The sequence below is a fragment of the Macaca nemestrina genome, chromosome X (assembly GCF_043159975.1).
Source record: "Macaca nemestrina isolate mMacNem1 chromosome X, mMacNem.hap1, whole genome shotgun sequence".
In the NCBI taxonomy this organism is placed as follows: Eukaryota; Metazoa; Chordata; class Mammalia; order Primates; family Cercopithecidae; genus Macaca; species Macaca nemestrina.
In genome coordinates this window covers 113,856,154-113,868,452 of record NC_092145.1, presented here as the reverse complement: position 1 = coordinate 113,868,452, position 12,299 = coordinate 113,856,154, and the positions used below count along the sequence as shown (strand labels likewise).

The window sequence follows — 12,299 nt, the reverse complement described above, 5'->3', positions numbered from 1 at the left end:
TCCAGTCTTCACATTAGAAAGTCAACATTTTAAGAATATGAAGAAGTAAGAGTGTTATAAAAGATGCCTGACCTACACTATGTAATTAATTTTCCTTTTTGTTAAGAAAATGTTGAAATTAACAAACGTGGCTGGGGGCAGTGGCACACGCCTGTAATCCCAGCACTTTGGGAAGCTAAGGCAGGAGGATCGCTTGAGCCCAGGAGTTCAAGACCAGCCTGGGCAACATAGTGAGACCCCCATCTCTACAAAAATAAACAAAATTAGGCGGGTGTGGTGGCACATGCCTGTGGTCCCAGCTACTTGGGAGGCTGAGGTGGGAGGATTGCTTGAGCCCCCGAGATTGGGGCTGCAGTGAGCTATGATCGCCGCCACTGCACTCCAGTCTGGGAGTCAGAATGAGTACCCATCTCTAATATATATATCTATATACCCTAAAACTAAGTTCTATTACAATTTGTATTTTCCTTCTCATAAAATAAATTATACATATTATCACAAGGAAGAAAAATGTGTAAAATTAGAAAAAATTCCCATGAGAAGCCACTCTTTGCCCAGAAAATATGTTTATTTATTGATTTATGTTTTTATTAGAAAACTCAAAAGGACCTGATAAGTGTCCTGCCACTGGATTTCAACAGGAAATCACCATTTCTGCCCTCTGGGAGATAGTAAAAAAGATGGGAATACCTCCTCGTTTGAAGAGGTCAGGAAGTGTGGTAGATGCTGTCCAGATTCCCTTCTGGAATGAAGGAAGTATTCTCCAGCTGCTGGGAGCGGTGCCCACAGAAAACCCTCAGCTGTCAGCAACTTCAGTGATTGCCTTGGCTAAAAAGAGCGGCCTCACCCAAAGTTGCATCCTTCTAGGGGTCAGCCTGCATCTAATAGCTGAAAAACAGGGGGCCCAGCCCTCTCCCCTCAACAAGAGACAACTCCGAATAACCACCTCAACTTCAAAGATCACCATGTGGTAGACCAAGAGAGACAATGTTGGGCTTGTGCTGCCCCCTGACTTCCCCCTCTGCCCAATCCTATATCCTTCCCTTCCCTTCAAAAGATGTTGATCCCAAGGGCCCGCTCTAATAAATCTCCTGGGTACAGAGTTTGAAAGCAGCCTGGCCAACATGGTGAAACCCCATCTCTACTGGAAATACAAAAATTAGCCGGGTGTGGTGGTGGGTACCTGTTATCCCAGCTACTTGGGAGGCTGAGGCAGGAGAATCGCTTGAGCCTGGGAGGCAGAGGTTGCAGTGAGTAGAGATCGTGCCATTCCACTCCAGCCCGGGTGACAGAGTGAGACTCCATTTCAAAAAAACAAAACAAAAAAATCTCCTGGGTGCTAATCTTCATCTCAGAGTCTGCCTCCCAGAGAACTCAACCTATAATGTGGGTGAAATCGCAGAGCTTGGACAAGGCTTGCAGGCAAACCCTATATCTACCTTTTCATCCATTAGAGCTCAGAAGCTCAAGGCAGCTTGGGCATTGGAAGTAGAGCCATGATTACCTGGGGTTTATTTTATTTTATTTTAAAATTTATCTTCAGTAAATTTCATTCTTTTTGGTGTATAGTTCTATGAATTTTGACAAACTCACCAAGCCATGTAACTACTACCACAGTCAAGATGCAGAAGAATTCTAATTCCCCCCAAAGAACTACCTAATGCTGTCCCATTATGGTTGATTCCTCTACTCTGTGCTTAATCCCTGGAAAGAACTAATCTGTTCTCTGTCAATATACTTATGCATATTCCAGAATGTCGTATAAATGGGATAATACAGAATGTAGACTTTTGAGCCAGCTTCTTTCTCAGAGAATAAAGTATTTGAGATTCAGCCACGTCATTGTCTGTATCAATAGTCTGTTCCTTTTTATTGCTGAGTAGCATTCCATTGTATGGTTGATCACAATTTGTTTCTCCATTTACCAGTTGCTTCCAATTTTTAGCAATTATGACTAAAGCTGCTATCAACATTTGCATATAGGATTTTGTGTGAACATAAGTTTTCATTTCTTTTAAGGAAATATGTAGGCATGGAATTCGTGGAACATGTGGTAAGTATATTTTTAACTTTATTTTAAAAACCTGCCAAACTGTTTTTCCAAAGTGGCTGAACCATTTTTGCATTCCCACTAGCAATGTATGAATGTTCCAGTTGTTCTACAGCCTGGCCAGCATTGGTATTATCAGTTTTTTTAAGCCATTGCAATAGGTGCATCAGTAGTATTTCATTGTGGCTTTAATTTGCATTTTACTGTTGATGTCGAGCAGCTTGTTCATTTCCTTATAGACATCTGCATATCTTCTTTGGTGAAAAGGCTGTTCAAATATTTTGCCCATTTTTTGTGTGTGTTTATCACAAAACTAACTTTATTATATTTTTCCCAGTTAGATTTATTTGCTAAATGTCTTCACTGCCCCGGTGACTTCTGGTTCTTATTTTCTTGACACACACAATGTCCTCAGCCTTTTTTTTTTTTTTTTGAGACGGAGTCTTGCTCTGTTGCCCAGGCTGGAGTGCGGTGGTGTGATCTTGGCTCACTGCAAGCTCCGCCTCCCAGGTTCATGCCATTCTCCTGCCTCAGCCTCCCAAGTAACTGGGACTACAGGTGCCCGCCACCACGCCCAGCTAATTTTTTGTATTTTTAGTAGAGACGCGGTTACACCATGTTAGCCAGGATGGTCTCGATCTCCTGACCTCGTGATCTGCCCGCCTCAGCCTCCCAAAGTGCTGGGATTACAGGCATGAGCCCTGCGCCCAGCCCTCAGTCTTCTTTGGATTTTCTGCACGCCTCTTGACATTCCACGTTACTCTGTGCAGATTCACTCTCCAAAGTGCTCGCTGCAGACTGGCTTTTCATCTTTCTTGATCTCAAACACATGGAGTCTGAATTTCCTGCTTCTCTTTTCCCTTCCTGATTCTACATGAGAACCCCCCGCTACTCTTCTGCCCTGTGCTCTCCTCTGCCACTTTAGGCTGGGAGCTCTTATTCTTTCTAACAGACCTCAAGCACCTTTTGTTTTCACTGACGTTGCCCCTAGGTATAGGTTTCTGGGCTCCATCATCTGGATTTTGAATGTCCATGTCTTGAGAGGTCTTCATGGGCTTCTTTTCATTTCAGTTTATTGGAATTCTTTCTGCTAATACAATTACCTCAGTTATTTTCTGTTCTACATCAGTCTTATTTTGGCGTCTGGAGCGCAGGGACATTCCCTTATTTTCAGGGACTGAGTTTTGTAATTCGTATTACTCTTTGTTGGTTTTCATGTTATTGCTGTTCAGATCTTCTGCAGGTTCAATTCTTTTTGCAGAAGTCCTCAGACTTCTCTTCATGATGAGCAAGGGTGATTTGCCTCTCACCCTGGGAGCAACCCTCTGCTTCTTGCTGGCTGGCAGCTCCTCTATGATTTCCTCTGGTGCAGGCATGCAGTGCGGCCTCTTGGTTCCTATGACACTTCCATCTTTTCCATATCCCCTCTTGAAGGGCAGTGGGGACAGGGAGGTGTTGCTTTTGCTTTGTGATTTTACAGGGTCTCTGGTGCCTACCAGGTCTCCCACGGGTTCTACTTTAGGGGCCTGAAGAACTCTTCTGGATATTTTTAGAGGTTTTCCACTGTCAGGTGCTGGCTTTGGAGTGCTTGTAAAGCTATCAGCACCATTTGCCAGTTCCTCAGTGTGGCCTGGTGTTTGTGAGAGCTCTTGGAAGCTGGCCAGATCTTCCAGGGGTTGGGCCTTTTCCTTAGGCACTGTTGGCCATCTCCTGCTGCCAGTTACATTTTCTGGGTTCAGCTTCTGCTGTGGGGGTTGCTTAAATGCTTTCATGCCTTTGCCCTCACCTGCTGGTTCTTTGTTGGTGTGCGTGGTCTCCCCTGATGTTTGTGTGAGCGTGCCAACTGCTAACAGCTCTTCTTTCACTTCTACTTTCTGGCCACAAGCCCTGGGCCATCTCTTTGAGCTTGTTGCAGTGTCTACTAGTTCTGGTGGTGATTTGTAGGGTATTTTGGTGGTTTTGTCATGAGTCATTGATTCTTCAGTATAACCTGGTACTGGGTCTTTGAAGCCGGCCAGGTCTTCTAGGGCTTGGGCCTTTTCCCTGGGTGCTCTTGGCCATCTCCTGCTGCCAGTTACACTTGCTGCTGGAGCCAGTGTCTGCTTTGCAGATTCCTTATATGCTTTGATGCCTTTATCTTCACCTACTGGTTCTTTGTCTGCTTCCACAGTTTCTTGCCCATTTTTATATTGGATTGTTTGTTTCCTTATTGTTTCAAGAGCTCATTGTATATTCTGGATACAAGTCCTTTGTTAGATATGTTATTTATAAATATTTTCTCCCAGTATATTGTATTTTCATCCTCTTAACATCTTTTGTTGAGCAATGGCTCATAATTTTCATGAAGTCCAACTTATCAAATTTTTCTGTTACGGATAGTGCTTTTGGTGTCATATCTAAGAATTATTGGCCTAACTCCAGAAAACAAAGACTTTCTTCTGTGTTTTCTTCTAAAAGTTATACATCTTACATTTAGGTCTATGATTGATTTTTTTTTTTTTTTTTTTTTTAGACAGAGTGTCGGTCTGTCACCCAGGCTGGAGTGCAGTGGTGCGATCACTGCTGACTGCAACCTCCCCCTCCCGGGCTTAAGCCATCCTCCCACCTCAACCTCCCAAGTAGCTCCCAGGCATGTGCCACCATGCCCAGCTAATTTTTTTTTTAATTTTATTTTTTGTAGAGATAGAGTTTCACCATGTTGCCCAGACTGGTCTCAAACTCCTGGATTCAAGCAATCCACCTGCCTTGGCCTCCCAAAAAGCTGGGATTACAGGTATGAGCCACCAGGCCCAGCCAGGTCTATGATTGATTTTAAGTGAATTTTTGTAAAAACTATGGGCAAATTTCTGCACTCTCTATTCTATTACATTGACCTATGTATCCATCCTTGCACCAATACCACACTGTCTTGATTACTGTGGCTTTATAGTAAGTCTCAAATTTAAGTAGCATGAATCTTCCAATTTTGTTCTTATTTTTAAAAACTGTTTTGAATATTCTAATTTCTTTGCCTCTCCATGTAAATTTTAGAGTCACCATGCTGATATCTACAAAGAATCCTGCTGGGATTTGGACTGGAATTGTGTTGAATCTATAGATAAATTTTTAGAGTATTGACATCTTAACAATATTGAGTCTTCCAATCCATGAACACAGTGCTCCAGACCTTTCTAAATCTCCATATATTTAGCTCTCTTTTATTTCCTTCATCATTGTTTTGTAGTTTTCAGCACATAGATCTAGGACATATTTGTTAAATTTACACCTAAGTATTTCATTTCTCTGGTATTATTTCTATTTTCTCTTCTTTTCTTTTTAGATTGAGTCTCGCTCTCTTCCCCAGGCTGGAGTGCGGTGGCACGACCTCAGCTCACTGCAACCTCTGCTTCCTGGATTTAAGCGTTCTTGTGCCTCGGCCTCCGGAGTAGCTGGGATTACAGGCGCCTGCCACCACGCCCGGTTAATTTTTGTATTTTTAGTAGAGACAGGGTTTCACCATGTTGCCCAGGTCTCAAATTCCTGACCGCAAGTAATCGGCTGCCTTGCCTCCCAAAGCTCTGGGATTACAGGCGTGAGCCGCTGCACCTGGCCTTCTTTGGTATTATTGTAAATAGTGCTTGTGGTGAGAAGGATAATGGCCCCTAAAGATATCCATGTCCTGATCCTTGGAACCTCTGTTTATGTTATCTTACATGATGTACTGGGCTGAATGGTGGCTCTCACAGATAGGTCAAGTCAATATCATGGAGATGTCAATTCTCCTTCCTATGTTATGTTATAAACTTACCAACTCTCAGTAAGAATACCAATAAGCTTTTATTCTGGACCTAAACAAGTTGATACTAAAGTTCATATGAAAAAATAAATATGCAAGAATAGCTACATGGTCTAAGTTTCTTGAACCCATCATGTTCCATTTCCACTTCATTCAATCAGGTCCTTCTCCACCTTCAGCTCTCTGCTCAAGCATCCCTTGTGGGAAGTCTTTACCACTACTACTACTGCTACTACTACTACTACTACTCACATACACACACACACACACACACACACACACACACAGAGAGACAGAGAGAAGACAGAGAGAGAGAGATGGAGTGAGAGAGAGAGAGACAGAGACAGAGAGAGAGAGAGAGTTTGTGTCTCTGGGCAGATTTTTTTTGAGTCTCGCTCTGTTGCCCAGTCTGGAGTGCGGTGGCACAATCTCAGCTCACTGCAACCTCCACCTCCCAGGTTGAAGCAGTTCTCCTGCCTCAGCCTCCTGAGTAGCTGGGACTACAGGCGCTTGCCACCACACCTGGCTAATTTGTATTTTTTAGTAGAGACAGGGTTTCACCATCTTGGCCATCCTGGTCTCGAACTCCTGACCTCAAGTGATCCACCCGCCTCGGCCTCCCAAAGTGCTGGGATTACAGGTGTGAGCCACTGTGCCCAGCCCTGGGGCAGACCTTTATGTTATACATTCTCACAGAACTGTGTTCCTCTCCTTCAAGCACTTGGTTCAGTTTGGGGTTATTCACACATTAGGAGATTGATTTGGTTAAAGTTGGTCTCCTCTCTCAGGCTGGAAGGGACAACAGGGTCAGGGACTGTTTTGCTCATTGTGTACCTCCTCTGCCCAGCACAACCCCAGATACATGATTGCACTTGATACATATTTTTGAATAAATATTTGAATACATAAGAAAAAGTCTGGTCTCTAGGTCCATTGTTTCGAAAGTAGTAAAGATGTGATTTTAGCACCTCTGTTTATAATGTTGGAAACCTGATGAAAAACAGAAAAGGAGATTGTAGAGGTAGATTAGAGCCAGACTGTGAAAATCCTTAGAAGGCATGCTGGCCAGGAGCAGTGGCTCACACCTGTAATCCCCGCGCTTTGAGAGGCCAAGGCAGGAGAAGCGCTTGAGCTTAGGAGTTTGAGACCAGCCTGGGCAACAGAGTGAGACCTCATCTCCATAAAATATTAAAAAATTAGCCAGGCCTGGTGACACACACCTGTGGTCTCAGCTACTCAGGAGGCTGAGGTGAGAAGATCCTTTGAGCCTGGGAGGTCGAGGCTTTAGTGAGCCATGATCACACCCGTGCACTCCAGCCTGGGTGACAGAGCAAGATCCTGTCAGAGAGAGAGAGAGAAGGAGAAAGAGAGAGAGCGAGAGTGAGCGAGAGACAGAGAGAGAGAGAGAGAGAGAGAGAATAGCAGAATAAACGAATCAAAAGAAATCCATTTTTTCTTTTTCTCAGTCTAAAATCCGAGTCATTTTTTTCTCAGCCAAGCAGACAGATTCTGCCTTCCCAATCTCTATTCATCTTTTTCTTTCCAACTGCCATCTATTTCAAATTCTCTGCTCTTTCTTTCTGTCCCAATAGGTCTTCCTCTCTCAATCCCAATCCATGGGATCCCAGCAAGACTATTTTTGGAAAGTCATATCTGCTAACGTTACTTACTCCCTCAACACAAATCATCAGTAGTTTGCTATCAAAGCTCAAATGTAAAAGTGCTTCTTCCCAGCAGTCAATCAGACAACAAATGCTTATTGAGCACCTACTGTGTGCTTGACACCATGATAAGGTCTGGCATTCAAGACCTCTAACAACATAATTTTCAAACCTTAATGATTAGCATCATTATCCAAAGACCAATTGGAAGCCAAGACAGATTCTGAGCAGAGAAATGGCATGACCAAAATATATCACTGATTAAAAATTAGGCCAGGTGCAGTGGCTCACGCCTCTAATCTCAACACTTTGGGAGGTTGAAGCAGGCAGACCACTTGAGCCCAGGAGTTCAAGACCAGCCTGGGCAACATGGTGAAATCCCATCTCTACAAAAAAAAGTAGCCAGGTGTGGTGGTGCGCGCCTGTAATCCCAGCTACTCGGGAGGCTGAGGAGAGAGGATCACTTGAGCCCAAGAGGCAGAGGTTTCAGTGAGCTAAGATCACACCACTGCACTCCATGCTCGGCGACAGAGTAAGTCCCAGTCTCAAAAAAATAAATAAATAAATAAAAATAAAAGAGGGCAAAATAGAAACAGAGACTGGCTAGGCAGTTTTTACACTGTTCTAGGGGACAGTTGGTCCTCTGAGCTAAGGTAGTAGCAATGGCAATGAAGATAAGTGAACGATTTGAAAGGACATTCAGGAGGTAAAACCAACCTGACTTGGTGATAGATTGGATTGAAAAAGAAGGACTGAGGAAGAGGGAGATACCCAGAACGGCTCCTAAGTTTCTGACTGCATAATAGAATAGATGGTTTTGTCATTCACATATTAAAATTGATATGACATTGAGGCAACCAAGAGGGAATGTCAAGTGGGCAACTGGACTTTTAGGTGTGGAGCCCCAAGGAGAGGCCTGGGCTGGAAATGTCAATTTGGAGTCACTGAAGAGATCATAGAGTGAAAAGGAAGAGGGCCTGGGGAATCAGCTTCCCACAGCAGCAACAATGGTACCGACTCATAAGACTTAAAGCTTACTCTATGGGATGCACTGCTCTGGATACACACACACACACCCCACACCCAGTCATGCACTGCTTAATGATGGGGATGCATTCCAAGGAATGTGCTGTTAGGCAATTTCATCATTGTGCAAACATCATAAAGTGTACTTACACAAACCTAGATGGGATAGCCTATTACACACCTAGGCTATATGTACAGCATGCTACTGTACTGAATACTGTAGACAGTTGTAACACGAGATGGTATTTGTGCATCTAAACATATCATCTAAACATAGAAAAGGTACAATAAAAATAAGGTATTAGAATCTTATGGGACCTCCCTTGTATATGCAGCTCATCATTGACAAAACATCAGGTGGCACATGACTGCATATATATATATAACTGAATTCTTACAACAACCCTGAAGGATAGGGCAGGATAGGTACTACTAGAACTAATGTCTGATAAATGAGGCACAGAGAGGTTAACTTACTTGCCCAAGGCCATGGAGCTGGAAGTGGTGGAGCTGGCCTATGAACTTGGGTGGCCTCACTCCAAAGGTCAGTCTCCCAAATGCTATGCTCCAAAGGTGCAGCTATGAACTAGGAGAACGGTTCACATGTGATGTCACAGAAGTTAGCAGAAGAGATGGTTTGAAGGTGGGAGCTGTCAACAGTGTTAAATGTTATTGATACATATGTACACTTAACAATGTGTCAGTTAAAAATGTTATTGAAAGGTCAAGTAAGGTGAGCCATGAAAGTGTCCTGGATTCAGTAACGTGGCACCCGGCATGGTGGCTCACATTTGTTATCCCAGCACTTTGAGAGGCCAACGTAGGAGGATTACTTGAGCCCCGGAGTTGGAGACCAGCCTGGAATACATAGGAAGACCCCGTATCTACACAAATGAAAAATAAAAAAGTTAGCTGGGAGTGGTGGTGTGAGTCTGTGATCCTAGCTAAACTCGATTAAAAAAAAAAAAAAAAACCCACGGAAGCCATTGATAAGCTTCGAAAGAGCTGATGATGTGGCAATATGGGGGCAGAACTCAGATTGGAGTGTGCTGAGGAATTGTTCCCAGACCAAACCGAGGGTCTCAGCCCGATTACAAGATGCAAGTGAACTGGGAAAGAAGAGAGTTTTTATTTCTGTAACTGGGTATAGGGAGAAAGCCTGGAAATTATCACCAGACCAACTCAAAATTACAAAGTTTTCCAGAGCTTACATACCTCCTAAGCTATATGTCTATGTGTAAGTGTGCATTCATCTAAAGACATAGGTGATTCACTTCTAATCTATAATTAAGATCTGAGTCCTGAAGACCTTCCTCTGGAGCCTCAGTAAATTTACTGAATCCAAATGGATCCAGGTGCTAGGGTGATTACCCTTATCTTATCTCCTGCTAAATCATGGAGGTTTGGGGAGTTCCTTCAGACCCCTAATAAAACGTGTTTAATCTTTTAAAATTTTATTTTATCTTTTTGAGACAGCGTCTCACTCTGTTGCCCAGGCTGGAGTGCAATGGCTCAATCTCGGCTCACTGCAATCTCCGCCTTCCAGGTTCAAGCGATTCTCCTGCCTCAGCCTCCCAAGTAGCTGGGATTACAGGTGCATGCCACGCCCAGCTAATTTTTGTATTTTTAGTAGAGACGGGTTTTCACCATGTTGGCCAAGCTGGTCTCAAACTCCTGACCTCAAGTGATCTGCCTGCCTCGGCCTTCCAAAGTGCTGGGATTACAGGCATGAACCACTGTGCCCAGAGAAACTTGTTTAATCTTAAATGGGTCCTGTTAAAAACTCCTTCCTTCTCTCGTCACGCTTCAAGGCCCAGGAAAGACCTAGGCAAAATTCTTGGTGTGTTTTGTTACCTTCCAGCCTTTGTATCAGGGCACTGGCTCTCTCAGCTTTTAATAGTTACCTTAACCACTCAGTCAGTGCTGAAACAGTTGTTAGGGGGGCCTGCCTGTTCAGCCGTTAGGGAGACCTGGCCTACCACAGAATGAGTAGGAGATGAGAGCACGGAGAGAACTAGTATAGACAGCTCTACTAAGAAGTTGGGCTGTGAGGAGTGGGCAGAGAAACCAGTGGCAACAGGACAAGGGTAGGAGAAGAGCAGGGTGAGGGTGCCTGGCAGAAAGATGCAAGAGCGGGCTGGAATCTGACCAGGTTCTGCCTTCAAGCTGTGAACCTTGGACTGGGGCTGTGGCCTGAAGGAAGGGGTACTTATTTAAATGGGGTCAGCCCCCTTGCAATTCATCTGTCAGGAGGGGGCACCTTCTGATTCCCACAAGGGTATTGTATGTATTAGCAGCAGCTATGCTAAAGGAGGATGCAAATCAATGGGACTTTAAAGACAGAGGAAGAAATAGAGAAAGAGACCAAACTGTTTAATTTTCACATCAGTGGAAATAATCTGGTTGAGAGGGTATAGTTGAATAGGGAGGAGAAATGGTGATTGATAGGAGGGACCAGGGCCTACTCTATTGTGAAAAACGGATAGCAGATCTAGTAACTTAGGTGTAATAGAAATCACTTAATAGAAAACAACTTTAATTCAGATTGAGTTTTCCTTCTGCTAGGATGACAGACCACTGATTGACCTTATTAATTCCTAGGGTTCCTCTACTCCCAAGGTTGTACTCTTGATCTGGGGTCTTAGAATCATTGGGTTTTGGCTCACCTAGTTGCCCTGAAATGTCTCCGTCACTGTCACTTGACCCTTCTGCTGCTTCCAAGCTGTGCCTGGGGCCCAGGAAGGTTTAGCACAGTGCCCCTGATCGTCTCTGTCAAGCTGAACTATGTGGCCACTTCTCTTTGACTCTTGCTCTGCCCTGACACATCGCCAGGAAGGAGTTCAGGTGCTCTGGGCTGCAGGATCCATAGACTTCTCTCTCTCTTTGCCCACCCCTCCCAGCCTAGGGAAAATGTCTCAGTGGGGTTGGGGGCACTAGAGTGCTGCTGCTCTTTCCTTTGCTTCTCCAAAACATTTCGTCTAAGCCCTCACACGTTCTTTATATCAGCTAGCTTTTGCTACATAACAAACCCCTAAAACTTACATCTATTATTTCTCACAATTTGGTGGGTCAGCTCAGTTAGAGCAGGAAGGTGTAGCATCTTTCTACTCTAAGTGTGGTCCTCAGACCAGGAGCATCAGAAGCACCCAGGATCTTATAAGAAATGTGGTCTCAGGACCCAGTGCAGTGGCTCAAGCCTGTAATCCCAGCAATTTGGGAGGATGAGGCAAGAGGATTGCTTGAGGCCAGGCGTCCAAGACCAGCCTGGGCAACATAGCAAGACCCTGCAATTTTTTTTTTTTTTTTTTTTTTTTTTGAGGCGGAGTCTCGCTCTGTCGCCCAGGCTGGAGTGCAGTGGCACAATCTCGGCTCACTGCAAGCTCCGCCTCCCGGGTTCACGCCATTCTCCTGCCTCAGCCTCCCGAGTAGCTGGGACTACAGGCGCCCGCCACCAGGCCCGGCTAATTTTTTTTTGTATTTTTAGTAGAGACGGGTTTTCACTGTGTTAGCCAGGATGGCCTCGATCTCCTGACCTCGTGATCCGCCTGCCTCGGCCTCCCAAAGTGCTGGGATTACAGGCATGAGGCACCGTGCCTGGCCTACAATTTTTTTTTTTTTTTTTGAGATGGAGTCTCACTCTGTCACCCAGGCTGGAGTGCAGTGGTGTGATCTCGCCTCATTGCAACCTCTGCCTCCTGGGTTCAAGCAATTCTCCTGCCTCAGCCTCCCAAGTAGCTGGGACTACAGGTGTGTGCCACCATGCCTGGCTAATTTTTGTATTTTTAGT

General features: G+C 44.5%; 1 long non-coding RNA gene and 1 pseudogene across 1 annotated transcript; one reads left to right on the top strand and one right to left on the bottom strand.

The window, feature by feature from the left end:
* The first annotated feature begins 2,018 nt into the window (after positions 1 to 2,018).
* On the top strand, positions 2,019 to 6,940 carry LOC139360571 (uncharacterized). The gene is made up of 3 exons (XR_011618055.1): positions 2,019 to 2,053; positions 4,731 to 4,823; positions 5,370 to 6,940. It is a non-coding gene; the product is annotated as an uncharacterized lncRNA (long non-coding RNA).
* Positions 3,118 to 4,023, bottom strand: LOC105463643 (proliferation marker protein Ki-67 pseudogene; annotated as a pseudogene).
* Positions 6,941 to 12,299: the final 5,359 nt, after the last annotated feature.